The 20,666-nt window shown below is 35.6% G+C and overlaps 1 pseudogene; it reads right to left on the reverse strand.

Moving 5' to 3' along the window:
* Positions 1 to 3,853: 3,853 nt before the first annotated feature.
* LOC124974962 (coiled-coil domain-containing protein 6-like) lies at positions 3,854 to 9,805 on the reverse strand (annotated as a pseudogene).
* Between the last annotated feature and the right edge of the window lie 10,861 nt (positions 9,806 to 20,666).

The raw sequence follows: 20,666 nt of genomic DNA on the forward strand, positions 1-20,666 counted from the left end.
ATTCCTGGAATGAATTGCATTTAATTTTGGTGCACTCTTTCAAATATACTTTTATATGTGATTTGCCAGCATTTTATGAATATGTTTTGTATCTATCTTCAAAAGGGATTTTGACCGAAAATTTTCTTTGCTTCATTGTATCTGTTTGATTTCAGTATCAGAGTGATACTAGATTCAAGGAATGAATTTGGAAAGGTATCCTTCTCTTCTGTCATAAAACAATTGGGTAGTTTAGTTATTAAATACGTTGGAGGTCTGAAAGAAATTAGATGGGAGTCTGTCTGAGATTGGGCTTTTCTTTTGTGGTAGGTTTTGAAATTGTCTTCAGGTTTATTTCTAAAATCGACATATTTAAATTTTATATATCCTCCTGATTCAGTATGATTAAGTCATATGTCTGTAGAAATTTTTTGAGAATTATCTATTTCACTGGAGTATAGAGTATCAAAATTGTATTTGATTATGATCTATTTCAGTAGTGCTCATGTTGATATTTCCCTTTTAACCAAAATATTAGTAAATGGAGTTTCTTATATTTCTTCATTAGCATTACTATAGCTCTACCACATTTACTTATTTTTTCAAAGAACAAATTTTGTGTTAGGTTGTTTTTTTAAAATATATATTTTATTTTCATTGAATTTAGCTACAATTTTAATTATTTCCAATCTTCTGCTTTTGTTGTTATTTTCTTCTTTTCCAATGGCTTTGAGATATACATTATCATATTTATTTAATGACTTTCTACTTTTTTTTATTTTTATTTTTTTTTGTGGTGCTGGATTTTGAACCCAGGGCCTATGTCCTTGGGAGGCAAGCACTCAACCAGCTGAGCTATATCCCCAGCCCGACTTTCTACTTTTTTAATGAAAAAGCTTTATGTATTAAACTTTCCTCTTAGTACTGCCTATATAGTGACCATGAAAAGTTTGTAAATGGTGCTATTCTCAAATATTCCTAAGTATTTTTTTTACTTTCTCCCTGATATTTTCTTGTGTACATCAATCAATCAATAGCATATTATTAAATCTCCAGGTGATACATTAGCTTTTCTCTTAATTTTATTTTTGATTTCCAAATTTCTATCCATATAAGCAAATAGAATTCAAAAAATCTGCTTTTTTTATTTGCTAAGAATTACTTTGTAGGCTGTGTGTTCTATTTCAGAGAAGAATCCATGTGTTGCTAAGAAGAAAGCATATTCAATCTTTGATGAATGAAATATTCCATATATGTTTGTTAGTCACAATTATTAATTGCATTTCTACATCATTTTTACTTACAGTTTTGCTTGAAAGATCTATACAATGATGAGAGAGGTGTTTTAAACTTACCCAATGTTATTGTGTTGTGATCTATTTGATTATTGAATTTAAGAGTGGTTTTCTTGATATATGTAGATTCTCCATTTTGGGGGCATAAATAGTTATGACTGTTTACTTCTTGTTGATATAAATTTTCTTTAAAAAGCACAAAAAGGCATTCTTTGTACCTTTTGATTAACTTTGGCTTGATGTCCACTTCATTTGATATAAGGATAGAAACCCCTACTTTATATGTAATACCTGCAAGGGATACAATTTTCCCATTGTTTTACCATCAGGCTGTGGAGCTCTTTGCTTTTTTATCTCAAAATACATAGCAAGAAAAAATATGCTTCTAAAACTCAAAAATTTTTCAAGATGACAGAATAGAAAAGATAGTTTTCTGCCTGCTCTGTTGAGAGAAAAAAAAGAAATCAGACAGCCAGTTCTCAGCTAAATGGGTGAACAATAACAATGAAAGTACAGACTTTATTTGAAAGAAAACTGGATTTTCTGAGCAGACCAGAATCTCAGATGTTGGATAACATAAAATAAGGACTAAAATCCCAGCAGTACAGTAACTGCCATAGCCATGCAGGCAGAAAACACAAGCAAAGGTGGTCTGTCCACTAGAAAAGTGGAGTGATAAGTTTACTAAATATCTCATATTTTTAGGAGACCTGAGATCTGTCTGAATATGGAGTATTTAAGGACATTGCCCTACTAAACTGAAATGTGTGCTTGTGCTATACACTAACAATGTGTAAGAAAGAATCAACCACCTCTTGAGGTGGCATGCAGAGTACAATTAAAGGTACCATTTTGCACCTGCAGCATATAGGACAGTAGCTGAGGAAAGAGATTTCTAGCAAACTCATATTTGAAGCTTGCAGCCCCAGCTTGGAAAGATGTATCTGGCAGGGAATACAGAAGAGCAGTGGTAGGAGATATTGAGCTTGGAATTTAAATCATAGACCATAAAATGTTGAGTCTAAAGATTATGTTTGGAATAAATTTAACTCTTTCACCACATGAGTGGAACACACATGAGATCCCCCAGTGTACAATTTCCTACTATGAACCAGCAATTACTGGTCTCTCTAGTTGTGCTGATTTAAAAACTCCAGAAAAATTGGCATTCAATGAAGATCCTATAGCCAACCTAATGCTAGACACAATCTCGAGGAATGATGTCAATGGGATTATGTTTCTCATTCCAACAGTGCAGAGAGTGAAACTTCATTCTTCTCATGACCCTGCATAAAACTGTTAAGAAGGGAAGCTGTAAAACTTTTGAAGTACAACAGAAAGATTTGTCAACTTTTCATGGATATTATTTATCCTTTTTTTCCCTGTTTAGTTGTGGCCATAATGGTACATAAATATTTGTACATATTCATATTTTATCTCATTTCTAGAATTTTTTGATTCTGTGTTCCACACCAAAGTGAAACCAAATGTTTTAATAATGGAAATATTCAGAGTATACTTCTTTGTACAGCATACTTGCTTATACTGGGCAAAATAAACAGTCCTTGGTGCTAACATACCACTTTCCTCTACATGTCTTTTCTTTCTGCCAAGCAATACAGTATTTTTGGCCATTTCACCAAGATAGTCTAATGGCAGAGAGTATTTTCTAATAGTATTTTGCACCTTTAAAATATTTGTTAAAATTCCATCTCAGGAGAACATAAAGAATGGGAGGGGAAATCACACTGGTATAGTTACAATCACCTGCCCTCTGCAGCAGGAATCAAAGAGCATATTCTAATCAGTCACTGAAATCACCCCAGGTTGGAAACTCATGTTAGACTCCTGTTAGAGGGAATAGGTAGAGTAACATTAAGGATAAAGGGAAAAATCACATCTAAATATGTAAGAATTATCCATCCCAGTTTTGTGGAGAAGATTTAGCCATGTGATTCATTCTTTAGGTTGTTTTACAAGAGACATGGATGTTGAATTGCATTGGAAATAACCTATAAAAGTGTACCTGTAGAAAGCTGTACTAAAAAGGATGTGTCTTGGGCACCAATTCTTCTAACTTCCCATTGTACACTGAAAGTCAGATTTTCAAAGGTATGAACTGTAGTGCTGAATTCTTGGTATGTTTGGTAAACACCACAATAATTGGAGAAGGAGGTAATAACAGCTGCTCAGTAATTTTTTGCAGGTTCATGGAAAAATATATAAAAAATATACCCCTTTTTATTTTACAAACCTAAAAGCCAAGAAAATAAAGCTCCAGGGCCAAGCAAAAATTGCACACTGCTGCAGTATTACCAAATACCAAATAGCCAATGTTCCAGCTAGGGAATGGACATACATGTAGATTCAAGTAAAACACGGATGGAAAGTTGTCTGGTTAGTGTTGTACACCCACAACACTGGCTGCATTTCCAACGAATGTTTACAAAACAATGAAGCCTAGATAACCTAAGTGCAACTAAGTCAGATCCAAATATGCCAGGGATGGAAGCCTTTGGCGTTGAGTAGACAGCTCCAATGGATGAGTCCCAACTTGAAATTCAGACTAAGCACATGCATTAAGGCTGGGAGGAGGGGTGCACCAAATGTTGCGAAGGGGCAGGCTGAGAGGTGCCTGCCGAGGGGACCGCAGGCTGCATGGGTGGCGGAGGTGGAGGCGGAGGCAACTGGACTGGGGTTTGTGTTTTGGGAGACGGAGGCGGTGTGGGCCGTTGGAATTTGTCAGGACTGTTGCTTCTCCATGGTGAAGGCCTTGAGATTCCATGGGAAGTCCCCATGTGTTGCACGTGAAGACCTGGAGAATTGTAGTAAGACATTCTGGCTCTAGTCAATGAGGTTGATGGCATGAAACCAACTGTGTGACTTTCATATGATAGACCGGGTGATATAGGCCTATTTGAACTTGGAGAAGGTGTGTAAGGGATTGGGCTGGACACAGTGAGAGGTCTTAATCTCGTTAAAATACCTTTCATCATCCATTTCTAAGCTGGACTTGCTCTCAGAGAGCTGTCCACAGAGGGCTTCTCTTCTCTCCATTTCCCTCTGCAGCTTCCTCTGCAGCCGCAAGTTCTCTTCCCTCATGTGACGTTCTTCATCTAGATACAGGGCCATTTTCTCTGAACTGTAACTGGGCAGCCCTCAGTTGTTTCTTTAGCCTTTCCACTTCATTCTTTAAAAATCTGATGTGGCACATCATGTTTTCTGGAGAATCTACCTCCATGGAGATATCTCTAGATGATGGCGGAGCACAAATAGGCTGGTCCAATTTCTTTTGCAGGATTCGGTTTTCAGCTTCAAGTTTATCCATCCTTTTCCAGAGATGAATAACTAATGCTTCTTGTTCTTGTCCCAATGTGTCGGGGTTTTGGCCGGACCCCTGGCCCTAGGTGTGGCAAGGCTAAGATGGCGCCTGGCAGTGAGCCAGAGAAGTTAACTTTTGCATATACAACTGACATTATTTTGAGGAAGTTCCAGGGATTGGCTAAGCTCCCTGATGGACAGTACAGGTCCACTGTATGCCTGCCTTTGCTGCCTGTATCTGTTAATGCTCCCCCCTCATGCGAAAATGCTGATTGGTTACTGTACTATAGATATTGAAGTGTAAGTTCCTCAAAGAGGAGAACAAAGAAAGAACTAGGAAAAGTAAGCGCGCAAAATAAAGAGCTCATAAGAACCAGGTTTGCGTCTCGTCTCTCTGCGGGCAGGGAGTGCGACAAGTGGTGCCGAAACCCGGGAATTAAAGAACAATAATTTTTCACAGACAAGGGTAAGTTAAGTGGTAAGTAATATAGTAATAAAATAATAAAGCAATAAAGTAATAAAGTAAGTAAGGCTAGTAAGCCCGGTAACAGAAGAAGATTCATAGGCTTTAAGCCCGGTAACAGAAAAAGATTCATAGGCTTTAAGCCCGGTAACAGAAAAAGATTCATAGGCTTTAAGCCCGGTAACAGAGAAATATTAATAGGCTTTAAGCCCGGTAGCAGAGAAATATTAATAGGCTTTAAGCCCGGTAGCAGAGAAATATCAATAGGCTTTAAGCCCGGTAGCAGAGAAATATCAATAGGCTTTAAGCCCGGTAGCAGAGAAATATTAATAGGCTTTAAGCCCGGTAGCAGAGAAATATTAATAGGCTTTAAGCCCGGTAGCAGAGAAATATTAATAGGCTTTAAGCCCGGTAGCAGAGAAATATTAATAGGCTTTAAGCCTGGTAGCAGAGAAATATTAATAGGCTTTAAGCCCGGTAACAGAGAAATATTAATAGGCTTTAAGCCCGGTAGCAGAGAAATATTAATAGGCTTTAAGTCCGGTAGCAGAGAAAAATTAATAGGCTTTAAGTCCGGTAGCAGAGAAAAATTAATAGGCTTTAAGCCCGGTAGCAGAGAAAAAATTAATAGGCTTTAAGCCCGGTAAAAGTTCACAGAAGGCAGGTTCGTTGCCCGGTAAAATTAGTTAGTTTCAATTTATGAAGTGGTACCAAACTGTGTGTGTGGTGTGTTATTTTTGTGTTTGTTGTGTGGCTTGTTTGTGTGCTTGGAGCTCTTAGTGCTGTAAGATTTAATCATAGGAACAGAACTGTCTAAAACTAGAATGCAACAGCCTCTTAGGGAGTTGCTAAAAAGTCATGGAATGTTCCACAATGGGAACATAAAATAGTAGCCATAGTCCCCACAAGTATTGGGAGATAATTGTTTCATAATTTTCTGCATTCAAACCTAACCTGATTTCTCAACCAGGTAAAAAAGGGTTAAAAAGTCCTGGGTGATCCTCCCTCCCCCTGCCACATTGGAATGTAACTACAGCGTCTCAAGGAGAAAAGGGGGGTAACCTAAAGATAAGAAGAAAAGAAGAAAAAAAGTGTCTGTTTTAAACTCCTGGGCCGCTACACAAAACTAACTTATTCTTCAGGATTCTTGTTTTGTTTTGTTTTTTCTTTAATGCTGTATTTTTGAGCTCATAATTTTGATCCTGCATACCTAGGTTAATGATTTTTTTTTCTTTTTGATCAGTTCTATTTTTTATTCAACTGAAGTTTTTGAACAGCTGTTTCATTGCAATGAACATTTACCTATAAAGTTACAAGGCCTTTGATTTTGTGTTATGTGTTATGTTGTGCTGTCTAATGTCATGTTTTGTCAAAACTGAGCGCTCTTAAAATTAAAATTTAAAAATGGATCCAAATACTTTTATTCACGTGATTTAAAGGTTCAATTTAAATTGGGTAAACTAATGAAAGTAAAATATCTTTAAAAATAACTTACAAGTCTCCAGGTGGTCAAACTAATAAAATGTTAATGTTAAACAATGTCTAATATCAATTGCTTCTAGTACTTTTCTTCAACAGGAAAGAGGCAGCAGATCCTGTTCAGGACACTTGTCTGATATCTTGGTTTTTATAAAATAAATAAATTGGAGTTAACATGTATGGGATTACTCAAATGTGTTTGTAGAGACGTCTGGTTAATTTACAAAGTTATAATGCTAATTGTTAAATAACATCAGGTACTCTTAACTCCTCAAATTCCATGGGGTATCATACTTAAACCTTATTGGTGTTCTCATAGGATGGTATATAAAAGGGTTTAAAATTGCTTTGTGTCATCACTAAACTAAAAACAAGGTTACTAGAAGTTATGTCCTAACAAGTGGAATTCTATATATAAAGGGTCCCAAAAGTTTCAACTGTGTTTCAATTAAGAGTACTATAAACAACAAAATATTTAATCTTATTATAATAGAGTGATTTATCTAAATTCAAAAACTTCATAAGAGTTGTTTCAAAATGTGAACAAAAAGGGGTCAACAGATAGGAAAGACAAAATAAAAGGTTCTGGGTTTAAAATGCATTTAATAAAAAGGAAAAGGAAATGTTTCTGGGTAAGAAAGTCTGTGTGTAAGTAAAGGGCAAGTTTCAACAAGTCTGTGTATAACTAAATTGGTTGTATGTATGTAAAACAGCTAAAGCTATTTAAGGTTTTTTCTAAGGTGAAATACTAATGTTCTGATACAAGCCAAAGTTTAATCTATATGGTAAAATGACATGGTAAAATGACAAGGATTTCTTAGAAACACTAATTTACTCTTAACTTTGTGTCTCTTAAGTTTTATTCTTTAAAACTATTGTCTTAAAAATAGGGGTTTATACAATTATGGTTAAACAACTGTTAAAGATTGTACTATGTTATAAAGTCTAAATTTTTCTTTAAAAACTAAAATTGGTAAGAACCAATTCCTCACTAAAATTAAAATAACTCTAACCACAGATGTACCTTATAACCCACAAAAACAAGGTATTGTTGAACATACACATCTCACCCTCAAAAATGCTCTTTATAAATAAAAGGGGGAATAGAGGAGACCTTCATGTCCCCTAAAGATAAACTTTCTCTTTGTCTCTTTGTTTGGGGATTTTTTTTTTAACTGTGGGTAATAAGGGTAACCCGGTGCTTTACTGGAGCTGCGGCTCAGTTTGTGTGTTTCCACGGAATAAACTAACTTACTACCTCTTTTTAGTCTCTTAGGAGGAACAGTTCAACTATGTAACAAAACAACTGCTTCTCTCAATTGTACTTCAGATTTGTGCATTCTCTCAATGTTAAAATGCTTCTAGGTTCCTGCTGGCAGACTTAATGTGTGTTCCTACTTTCTTGCCCATACCAGTTTCTGTTACAGGTGATGAATTGCCAGTATTGCTTTCCAGAAATAGGAGAGATTTTGGAATCACCGCAGCAGTCATTACCACCATAGTTACATCAGCAGCAGCAGCCGCCGCAGCAGCTGTAGCCTTGACGACATCAGTACAGTCAGCAACTAAGCTTAATGAAGTGGTCCAGCAGACAGCTACTGCTCTGTCTACTCAACAAACAGTAATCAACACATGAAAGCGGGAATTCTCTTGGTGAACCAGAGGGTGGACTTACTCCAGGAACAAATGGACATTTTGCAGGAACTGTTAAGCGTAGGATGCATTTATCACCTAAGAGGACTTTGTGTTACACCCATAGCTTATCATAACTTCAGCTATGCAGCAAACTTGTCTAGAATCTTGTCTGCTCAGCTACAAACAAATTGGTCTTATACATTTGATAATCTTACTGCTATTCTTAGATCTCAAATTGTTAGTCTCAATGCTACTAGAGTTAATGTAGCCCCTATGTCCGAAGTGCTAAGTTGGCTATCCTCTTCTTTCAGTTTTGTAAAACAATGGGCAGGTATGGGAGCCTTTTGTATGTTCATGGTTGTTGCTGTTGTCTTCCTCACACGCTTTATCATGTGCATGCGCCGAGATCAAGCTAGAGATCGTATCATTTTCCATCAGGCCATGGCTGCCCTAGAGGCCGGCAGTTCCCCACAAGTATGGCTCACGATGCTGGATCGCTAGCCAGACGGGTAAGGAAGGAGGTGACCACCGTACCGACCTAAGACAGGAGCTGTAGCATGCTCTGCAGTTATCTGATGACGGGTAAGGACGGTGGTTGACCACTCCGCCTAAGACAGGCACGGTCCCGAGCTTTCCTTTTCTTTTTAAAAGAGAAAAGGGGGAACTGTCGGGGTTTCGGCCGGACCCCTGGCCCTAGGTGTGGCAAGGCTAAGATGGTGCCTGGCAGTGAGCCAGAGCAGTTAACTTTTGCATATACAACTGACATTATTTTGAGGAAGTTCCAGGGATTGGCTAAGCTCCCTGATGGACAGTACAGGTCCACTGTATGCCTGCCTTTGCTGCCTGTATCTGTTAATGCTCCCCCCTCGTGCGAAAATGCTGATTGGTTACTGTACTATAGATATTGAAGTGTAAGTTCCTCAAAGAGGAGAACAAAGAAAGAACTAGGAAAAGTAAGCGTGCAAAATAAAGAGCTCATAAGAACCAGGTTTGCGTCTCGTCTCTCTGCGGGCAGGGAGCGCGACACCAATGTATTTTCAAGGTCAATCTTCTCCCGTCTCAACTGTTCTAATGTAAACTGCTTAGAAATGGTATCATTCTCCAACTTTTTAATTTTCTTCATCAGTTTGTTGACCTGAAATTCCTGCTCTTGTTCCAGATGCTGTTCCAGTTCAGCTTTCTCATATTGCAACTGCATCAACTTTCTGGAGAGCTCATTAGTGAGGGACTCTTATTCCTTCTCGTAATTTACAGCAAGAGTTTCTTTCTCCTTCTGCAAACCCTGAATTTTCTTGAACAAAGTGTTACTGATGAATTCTTCTTCTTGTTCAACCCTGGCTTGGATGGTCACGCTGGCTTTGCGCAGGTCGCTGTTCTCCTCCTGCAGTGCCTTGCACTTCAGTTTGTAGTTCTCCAATTCGATCTTCAGCACCTTGTTCTCCTGCTGCAGTGAGGCCAGGCGGTTGGTGAGCTCCTCCAGGCGGAACGGCGAGATGACAATGCCCCCCGACTTCCCACCACCGCCACCGCCACCGCCGCCAGAGGTCCACGAGCAGGACGACTGCATGGCGGCCGAGCTGCAGCTGTTGCTCCCCACCTCGTCCGTGTCGCTCTCGCTGGCACTGTCCACCATGGCCGCCACGGGCTAGGGAAAGGAGTTGGAGGAGGAGCAGGGAGGCGGCGGCGGCAAAGGCTGGGCTGCGAATGAGTGGGCGAAGGGCAAGCACAGGGGAGCGCCAAGCTGGGCGCCTGGCACCACAGCGCAGACTCCGAGCGGCGGCGAGAGAAAGAGAGAGAGCTTCCTGCTGCCAAGGGACCTCCTCCACCAGAGAACAGAGACCCCGCCCTGGCTCGGGCAGTATTGCACTGGGGCTCGCTCCAGCCTGGCCTGGAGTGCTTGCTAGGCCGTCCAGCAAAGCTTGCCAAAAGCTCAGAGACCCGCCCGCTGCCACCTGGCGACAGCCGGCGGCTTGGAAACATTTCTAGAATTTTTGAAGGGAGTTATTTGTTATGGACCTGTGTGTTGAGGACTAGAATATTTGAATGCATTTTTAAAAAAATTTGTTCTGTATTCTTTACTTATATTTTTTAATTTATACTTTATATATATTATATTCTTTTATGATTTTGTTTCCTTTTATTTTTTCTCACTTTTTTCTTCTGCTAACAACTAATCTCTATTGTTCACACTTTCATTCATCTTTTAAATTTTTACTTCTATCTTTTCTCTTGTCCCCCATAATCATCTCACTCTATATCACTTCTATTCTGTCCCTCGTTAGCATTTGAAATTGTAAAACTTATTGCAGTCTTTCTCTTTTTATTATAGGCAATATCTGAACATACAATTTATGTGTATTGTGATAATTAACATTTTAGATATCAGAGTTAGAACTACTTAGTTTAATGGTGCACATTTTTTGCATTGCATGCACTGTTATTTTTTGTCTACTCATAAGCAAGGTGTTACTGGAAACATAGGGACACTAGAAGTACACACAGTAGAAACTCTAATTCCTCAGAACCATATATTTAGATGGATAGACACACAGATACATAAAAAATTCAGAGAAAAAATCTCCCCAAACAAACCAAGATACTCCAGTAACAGAATCCATTGAGAGCAAAGAGGAAGAAATATCAGAGAAGAAATATATAATGTAAATAAACTGATCTGCAAATTAAAGATCAGGGTGGGGACTGAAATCAGAGAGAAAATACAGAAAGTGAAAGAACATTTTATTAAAGATATAGAAATTCTGAAAGTAAAACCAAGCATAACTCCTCAAAATAAAGGAATCAATACCAAAAAAAAAAAAAATATTGGGAGCATCAACAACAGATGAGCTCACTCGGAAAACAGAGTTTCAGGCAATTAAGACAAAACATAAAATATAAAAAATGAAGTTGAGCATGGAAATAAGATGTAAGAAGACCATGAAAAGAACTTCCAAGAAATATGGGGTAACCTGAAAAGACCAAATTTTAATCTAATTGAGATTGATGAAAGCTTGGAGATACAAATGAAAGAAATGAACAGCTTTTTCAAAGAAATAATGTCAGAAAATTTTGAAATTTTAAGAATTAAATAGAAAGTGAAATACAGAAGACTAACAGAACCCCAAATACACAAAATTATATGGCACAAAGTAAGGTAGATTATTATAAAAATTCATCACATACAAAATATATATAGAATTATAAAATTTGATAGAGAAAAATGGAAATTAAGATTTAGACAGCAAAATAATCCAGGCCTCAGATGATCTCAAAAACCACACCCTCAAAGCAAGGATGTCTTGGAATAATATATACCAAATTCTAAAAAAACTGTTTTCATCCAAGCTTATGATAATGAATAAAAGTGAGTTTCATATTTGAGAATGAAATAAAAATATTCCATGGTAAGCAGCTGTTAAATAAATTCAAAACTAGAAAAAGTGCACTATAAGACATATTCAATGAGATATTTCATTAAAGATAAGAGAATACCAGCAAAGGGAGGGACTTAGTAAAAAGAACAGTGAATTAGTGGGTAAACTAATTCAAATTATAAATCATATGTAAATCAAATGATGATGAATAAAAATCATATTGCTATACTATCCTGAGAATAAAATAGCCTATCCCAATTAATTGAAAGACATAGAATGGCAGACTTGATTAAAATATAAGACCCAACAATATTATGTCTCCAAGAGAGTTATCTCTTTGGCAAATATATCCACAGAATGAAGCCCAAAGGATTGGAAGTATATTATTCACATGAAGCTGGTAAACATGCAGGATTTCCCTTCCCATTACAGATTCAGTGGACTTCAAACCACAGTTAATCAGAAGAAACAACGAAGGTCATTTCATACTTCCTAAGGGAATTTTACATCAATGAGGCAACAATTGTAAATACTTATGGACCAAAAAATGGAAAGTCTATATACAAAACATTATACAAACCATTGTCAATTTCAGAATGAAACAAATCAAAAAACAATAATACTTGGTGACCTTAACACATCTCTCTTACATTGGATTGATCCTCCAAACAAAAATGAAATAAACAAGTTATACAAATAAAAATACAATTAATAATTAAACTTAAAATATATATAGTGTATGATCCATCAACATGCAAATATACTTTCTTCACAAAAAGCAAGTGGATACTTCCCTAAAATGGGTCATATATTAGGTCACAAAATATCTCTAAGCAAATAAAAAATTAGAGATAATACATTGTATCCTATCAGATAATAATACAATAATATTAGAAGCCATTGATAGAATAAAAAATAAAAAGTTTTCTAACACCTGGAACTAAATAATATGCTGTTGAAATAAAAATGGATAGAACAAAATAAGGAATGAAGTGTAAAAATACTTAGAGGACAATAAAAATAGCAATAAAACATATGAAATTCACTATGACACTATGAAATCAGTGCTAATAGAAAATTTTATTATATTAAGCTTATTCATTAAAAGAATAGAATGTCACCAAATAAATAACCTAATATTATATCTAAGTGTCCTAAAACAGAACAAATCATCAATGAAAACAGAAGAGAGAAATTAATTAAAATCTCAACTGAAATAGAAGAAATTGAAAAGGACCAATTCAAATAATCCACAAAGTTATTTATTTCAAAAAAATTAATAAAATTGATTAACTCATATGAAAGCTAAAAAAAAGAGAAAAATTCAAATTACAAAAATTCCTGGTGAAAAAATCACAATGGACACTACTGAAATACACACAATAATCACATCCTAGTTGAAAATTTATACTTTCAAAAAATAGAAAATCATAAAAATATCAACACATTTCTACAAACATATGACTGACACATGTTGCATTAGGAGAAAACAGAAAATATAAACAGATAAATTTTAAGCAATGAAAATTAAAGGCACTATCAAAACCATACCAACTAAGCAAAGCAAAGTCAACAACCAACAGAATCATGTCCTTATCAAACAGAGAAAATTTCCAATTTGTATCCCTTTAATATCTTTCCTCTTTATAATTATTCAGTCGACAGTTACTAAGAAAATGTTGGATAGAATTGATGAATGATGGCATGTCTGTCTTATTCCAGTTCTAAGTGGGAGTGTCTTCAATATATCTCATCTCAGTTTGATATTTTTCTTGGGGTTAGCATGTACAGTTTTTAAAACGTTAAGGTATATTTCTACTATCCCTATTTTTCTTGTGATTTGAACATAAGTTAATTCTGTATTTAGGCAAATGTTTTTTTTTTTTACATCTATGATATAACCATAAGATGCTTATCTTTTATGCCTACTGATATCATAAATTTCATCTATTAAATTTGTATGTGGAGTCATCTTTGCACACCTGGGATGAATCTGCCTTGTATTTGTATGTAAGATGCTGGAATTTTAGGGAATTTTTGCATTCCCTAAAATTAGGTTTAGAAGATCCAAAAAACTCCACCAGGAAACTTCTAGAACTCATGAAGGAATTCAGAAAAGTAACATGATATAAAATAAACACCCATGAATCAATTATATTCCTAACAGATGAATAAACTGAAATAGAAATTAAAGAAACTATCACAGTCATAATAGCCTCAAAATATTTGGTAAAATTTGGAAACAAAGATGTGAAAGACTACTACAATGCAAACAATACAATAAAGGAAGAAATCTAAGAATACCTTAGAAGAGAGAAAGATTATCCACTCATTTCTTGGAGAGTCAAATTCACATTGGCAAATGGTCATAAAACAAAATGTGCTATACAAATAAATTGCAATTCGAATTAATATTCCTATGACAGTTTTACAGACTCAGAAAATACAGCCATGATATTCCTTTGGAAAAATAAGATGTTCATAATGGTTAAATCAATACTCAGCAAGAAAATGAAGCAAAAGGCATCACAATACCAAACATTAAATTGTACTATGGAGGTATTGTATTATGAATATATTGGTACTGGAACAAAGGCAGACATGAAGACCAATGGTACATAATAAAAGACAAGGAGACACACTCTCAAAAATACAATTATCTCATATTAAACAGAGGCACCATAAATACTTTGAAGAAAATATAGCCCCTTCAATATGTGGTACAGGAAAACTGGATATCCATCTGTAAGAAAATGAAATTAGACACCTATCTCTCACTCTGTATAAAATTCAATTCTAAGTGATCAAGTACCTAAGTATCACGGAAAATACTCTGTCCCAACTAGAAAAAAATATTACACCTAAATCTCTGTCATATCATTTTAGGAACTGATTTCCCCAACCAGACTTAAAAAGCACAAAAAAATAAAATAAGGAATTGATAAATGGGATTGTATTAAACTACAAAGTTTCTTTACAGAAAGAAAACAATCAATATCATAAATTGAGATTCTATAGAATGGGAGAAAGTCTGTGCCACCTGCACCTCAGATACAACATTACTCTCCAGGATATATAAAGATTTCAAAAAAGTTAACATCCCCAAAACAAGTAGCCAAAACACTAAATGGGCAAAGGATATGTACAGAACCTTCACTGAAAAGGAAATGCGAATGGTCAAGAAATATATTTAAAAAGTACAACATTCTTAGCAATTTGAAAATGTAAATTAAACCTACACAGATAAAATCCAGCTACAGGTACAGTGGCAAAAATAAAGAAAACAAGTAACAGTAAATGTTGGTGAGAATGTGGGGGAAAAGGTTCATACATACCATGCTGGGGAGACTGCAAACTGGTACAATCACTATGAAAAGCAGTATAGATTTCTCAGAAAAATTAGGATAAAACCACCATTTGACCTTATTTTCCCACTCATTATCATATAACACAAGGACTTAAAATCAACACATTGTAGTGATGTGGCAAAGTTTATAGCAACTCATTTCACAATAGCCAAACTATGATACCAATTTAGATGCCCTTCAAAAGATGAATGGTTAAAGAAAATGTATTAAATTTTACCAATGTATAATTACTCAGCCATTAAAAAAATGAAGCAATGACATTGGTTGTAAGTGAATGGAAATGTAGGCTACAATACTAAGGAAAATTAATCAGTCCTACATCAGCAAAGGCTAAATATTTTCTCTGATATGTGGTTGCTGATTCACAATAGGTGGAGAGGGAGATGTATAGGTTCACTAGATTGCACAGGGGATTAGAGCTTGGAAATGGAAAGATAATAGAATGAGTGGCACATTATTATTCTATATTCATACATGAATACGGTACCATTATAATACAACGTAATGTACAGTCACAGAAATGAAAAGTTACATTCCATTTGTGTATATGTCAAAATACAATCTTCAGTCATGTGTAACTAAAAAGAACAAAAAAGGAATAACATAAAAAACTCAAAAAGAGCTTAAATGAGAAAAAATTGTGTGTGTGTGTGAGTGTGTGTGTGTGTGTGTATGTGTGTATAGAGCAGTCCTTGAATCAATCAGTAGAAATTCAAACAGAACAGAAAAAAATTAAGAAAGAGTAAAATGAAACAAGAGCAAAAAAAGGAAAACCTTGGTGAAAAGCTGATAAAGTAAGAAATTAAGGAGTCCTTTTTATTATGGTAGACAGAATAATTAGTGAATAAACATGCTTTCTCTCTGTACTCAAGTGATTTTCTTATTTCTTCTTGAGTGATGAACTAAGGCAGGGTGTTTGAGCAATGTTTTGTGGAGTCCTGTTTTTATATTGTGTTATTTGACAAATTGACACTTGGAGGTTAAGACTTCCAAACTTCCATTTTTGAGAGATTGTTGTGGGCAGAGCATGCTGAAAGCCCTCTGGTGGAGCAGCTGTCTAAGAACTGCAGGATTGACAATAAAGCATGCCAGGACAACTGAGCTATTGCTGGGCAGGTAAGCAGCAAGATGGGTGAGGTGGTGCAATAGATTTTCAGTGGGCCAAGCTGGCAGAGTTGGGTTTGGCAAGGCATTGAAAAGGCAAGCTGGTCAGTCTGCATAACAAAAGAGCGACTGGGTCATGTGGGCTAGTCTGCATAGTGGGTGGCCAAGTAGGCTGGGCTGAAGCTGCCTGGTGAAATGCTTATTTATGTCTGACAGGCTACCTGACTTGGCCAGATGGTTTAGTGCCCAGTGATGGACCTTTAAGGCTGTTGGTATAGCAGTATGCTTGTTCAGGTAGGCCTCGTGGAAGTGGATGCCTAGTAGTTTGGGCTGTGAGCTGGCAGTGGAACTGCAGTCTCACTAGGTGGGATAGTGGGTTTATCAGGGGATTGGGGTGCTAGAAGACTGGGCATTGTGAGTTCAGGAGGACCAAGTGGTTTCTAGAATGGTTAAGGACTGGGCATTTGCCAGGATTTTTGCTCAGGCAAGTTGAAGGCCAATGTTCTCAATACCACTAATCCAACTTTCTAACCTGCTCCCACTGGCTATGTTTGATCCTATGAGTGCAGGACACACAAGGTAGAGAAGAATTGGGTTCTCTCTAGCCTATCCAAGCTGTGTTCCTCCAGGCAAAATGCTCTCCATTTATGATTTTCCACGGGGTTTTATTTTTTTTTATTATGTTAAGTAAATGTTTATCTCAGATAGGTTTATTCAGACCTAGCACTGAACTAATGAATCTGGGTTTCCAGTTTACATTTGTGCCACTGAGCTGTATTCCAAAAATGGTTTCTGAAATGCTTCTCTGTGGAGATTTGATAGCTGCAGTGTGATATTTTTAAACATACATTTCATTGAGTTGAATAATATGGCAGGTTTCTACTTCAGTTTCAAATTTTTTACTCTAAACCTAGGGAAGAGGTATATTTCAGTCACTTGAATTCTAGATAACTGAGCTAGGAGAAATGCTGTCTCTAACCAGTCATCTTGTCATTTCTCCATTAAATTTTTTAAATGGTGAATTAAGTCATTTTGAGATTTTCCATTTGTTTCTTTTTCAGAATCTTTCTCTGTTGAAATAAACTTTCACTTCCTCTGTTTTATAATTTCACTCCATCCAGCTTATTTTAGCTCATTGAACATTTTAACAAGATTTCCTCTTTTTACTCTGAAATGTTCTCCACTGTGGTATCAGGAGACTCATTTTCCTGAAGCTCTATGGATTGTCGAGAATGGTTTGCTCCCTTGCATTTTCAGTTGCTTACATATCTGATCAAACTTACTCATTGTTCATTTTAACAAGGGATTTCTTTTTGACCTATTTTCTTTTAAGGCCCTGGTTTGAGGAAACATCAAGTTATTGATGCTTAAACTCAATATGTGGTCCTTTGTGATACCAGTAACAGCAACAGTGTGAGATCAGTCACTACACCCTGTTTAATACAGTCAGTTATGTGTCAATCTATGTACTATTCAACCTTAATAGAAGTGAAAAATGTGTTGATATTGTTCTCCAAACTTCCTATAATTCAGATACAAGCTTGAAGTAGGGTTCTGAAACAAATAGAAAAATTAGTCATTAAATATAGTAAATTTGATGTAATACTACATGAGAACAAAAATGGGCTGGAAAGGTGGAGCAAAATGAATTAAGAAACAAAAGATAGCACACAGGGCTGGGGAGATAGCTCAGTCGGTAGAGTGCTTGCCTTGTAAGCACAAGGCCCTGGGTTCGATCCCCAGCACCCAAAAAAATAAATAGCAACCAAAAGATAGCACACGCACAGAAATAACACCCACCCAAGTATAAGGAATAATATGAATAGGGGTTATTTACTGTAAAAGATAATTTATTAAAAGGGAGAACATGCATTAATTGGAACAAGTATAAAATAGGAGTAGGAAAAAAGAGAGAGAATTATTACCACTAATGCTTTAAAATGCTAGAAATAAAGCTTTCAAATGTATTGAAAGTGCCTTGTTGGTTATTAGGGTAACAAATGAAAATTAAAATAAATAATATAAATGATCAAAGTTGATGTTAGAAGTCCTCCAAACTTTTTCAGTGAATCTTTGTAATTGCTCAATGACATGGTGCATCAGTGAGTTTAAGTCCATCCCTTACTGTTTAAGCATAAAGTCTCATGATGGAAATGTGCTGCTAATTTCTGAAATTCAAAATAATCAATTTATTTATATCAAATCAATTAACCTTACTAAATATGTTTATAACTACTAAGGATCTTTGGCTAACCAGCATCTGAACCTGATGTTTATTTGTTAAGGCAAAATAATACTTTAAGATATAATGATGTTCTGAAAATTAAATCTACAGTTATGCCAATCAACACTTTCAAGTAATGAGGAATTGAGGAAAGACAACCTTAATAAATTTGTAAGCTTAAAATCTGTAAAGAAAATGTATCTCTTATGTTCATCCTCTCTAACACTTACCTAAAACTGTAAAAGCATATTTAGCAATTACCTCACTCCTCTATCTTCATTTTCAACTATGAAATTGTCACCACATATTGTCCAACATGCATGCATAGATGTTTACCTCTTGCTTTGTCCTGAAGGCCATGTAGTGAAATATGGATCTCACTTGGTTTATCCAATCTACATGCCCACACATGGAGTGGGAAGGTAAAGAAACATTCCAGTGAAAGATAAACTACTGGGTAGATGAATGCTAATGCCACTGCATACAACCCACTTGCTGATTGCAGAGCTGTTAAGGATAAAATAATTTTACTTCTCACTTTGAGTTCAACTTACATCTCCTTAATCTAATTTAGTGTGACTTTTAACATATCTAATTTAGTGTGGCTTTTAACATCAGGATAATCATCTTAAACCCACAGTCAGGATAATGAGCTTCACATTATTCAAGTTATTTATATACAATGTCAATGACACATTTTATTTTTTAAAATATTTTCTTCCTCATTTCTAGTGGCAAAAAAAAGAAAATGAATATTAAACAAGTATCACAATTTACCATTTACAATGATTATATCCTATTAAGGGGAAATGGTTAATCAAACTGTGATACATAATTTGTATTTAAGTATATGGTGTTAAATATTAAATTTTTAAACTTGGTTAACAATGTTTTGGTGGCCTTGATTGCAAGTTAGGCAGTAATATAAGTTAAAAATTGTTGAAAGTGCACCCAATTCAATAGGCCTTTCTGACTACTATGAGGTAAACCACATTCCTCTTTCACACAGTTCCAATATAATGTTATGCCCACTGAAGACTCAGGAAAAGGGAATCAGCTGACCATGTGATGAATCAAAATTAATTTTCAGTTCTTTAAGTTTTTTTTCACTGTGGTTGTATATATAAAATATTGGAGAAAGCTAGAAAATGGTTACATGGATATTATTTGAATTGATTTTTTCAAATAATTGTGAAACTATTCTTTCAAAATGATATGAGTAAAAACAGCTATTTGTATGAGAGCAGTACTAAAACAAGAATAAAGTGAGATATACAGAGTAGAAAGGAGTTAATATGAGATTGTGAACTTGAGTCTGTGCCCTGTGATTGAAATTTTCTGGCCAATTTCCCACACACATCTAATACTCTCAACTATCTCAGTAAGTTTACCCTGTGCTCATGGGGAGATATCTGTGCTGAGAAAATTTGCCCTCTTCTTAAAAGTACCTTGCCTCAATGTCCCTGCCTAGAGGTTTCAGTGTTATCTCCTCTTCCCTGAATTCCTGTTCTGTGTGGGAAAGAAAATTAAAGTCAGCATGTGTTGGACTAACACCTTCTGCTGAGACTCAGATCCCACCTTTAAAGCTGCCTAACCATGTCCATTCATAAGAATTTGCTTGCAAGCAGAGGATACAGAGGATACACACATTGTTGCTGAGGAAATGTCTCCTGTTCCCTGAGTCCAGGCTGAAGTCATGACACATGAATCAGTAGTAACCTGTTAAAACTTCTTGAACAATGAGAAGTAAATACCAAAAATAACAGCAAGAAATACAAGTTAATGCAAGGCAATATCTGGGATCTGTGACAACAAATACATATTTCATTCATCAATAGTCTTATTCAGTCATTGTTACCAGCCAAGGGTAATAGTCTCACCATTATTTAGTCATTTATAAAGGTAAATTTCACATTTGAGTTTCTAAAGTAAATGTAAAACATGGCATAATAAAAATTTTGTGATTGGATATTACAAGAATTGGATATTTTCATCTGATATTTATAGAAGTATACAGAACTATGAAAGTTGATCTATAATTTAAAGATGATGTAGAGTCATAAAATTATTGATTATTTTGTGCTCAATTTTTCTCCTAGGATATTGTGAAAAGAAAGGATGTAGACTATATTTGTTATTAAGAAACTGAGCCTTGAATTTTCATATATTCAATGTGGAAATTTATCAGGAAATGAGAGATTAGTGTAGGGAGTGCAGATGAATCTACACAGAAATAATTTTGAGCATATAGACCATGAAAATACATGGATGTTTTGTTTTTCTTGAATGAGTGTGCCAGTCCAGCTCTTGAAATTTGTACTACTTTGAGCCTATTTGAAGCTGTTAGTACACTCACATCCTCCTCAGAACTTAATGTATTTTCTGCTCATTCATTCTGTCATATTGTCCACAGGTATCCATATG

Source organism: Sciurus carolinensis, unplaced genomic scaffold, assembly GCF_902686445.1.
Source record: "Sciurus carolinensis unplaced genomic scaffold, mSciCar1.2, whole genome shotgun sequence".
Taxonomy (NCBI): domain Eukaryota; kingdom Metazoa; phylum Chordata; class Mammalia; order Rodentia; family Sciuridae; genus Sciurus; species Sciurus carolinensis.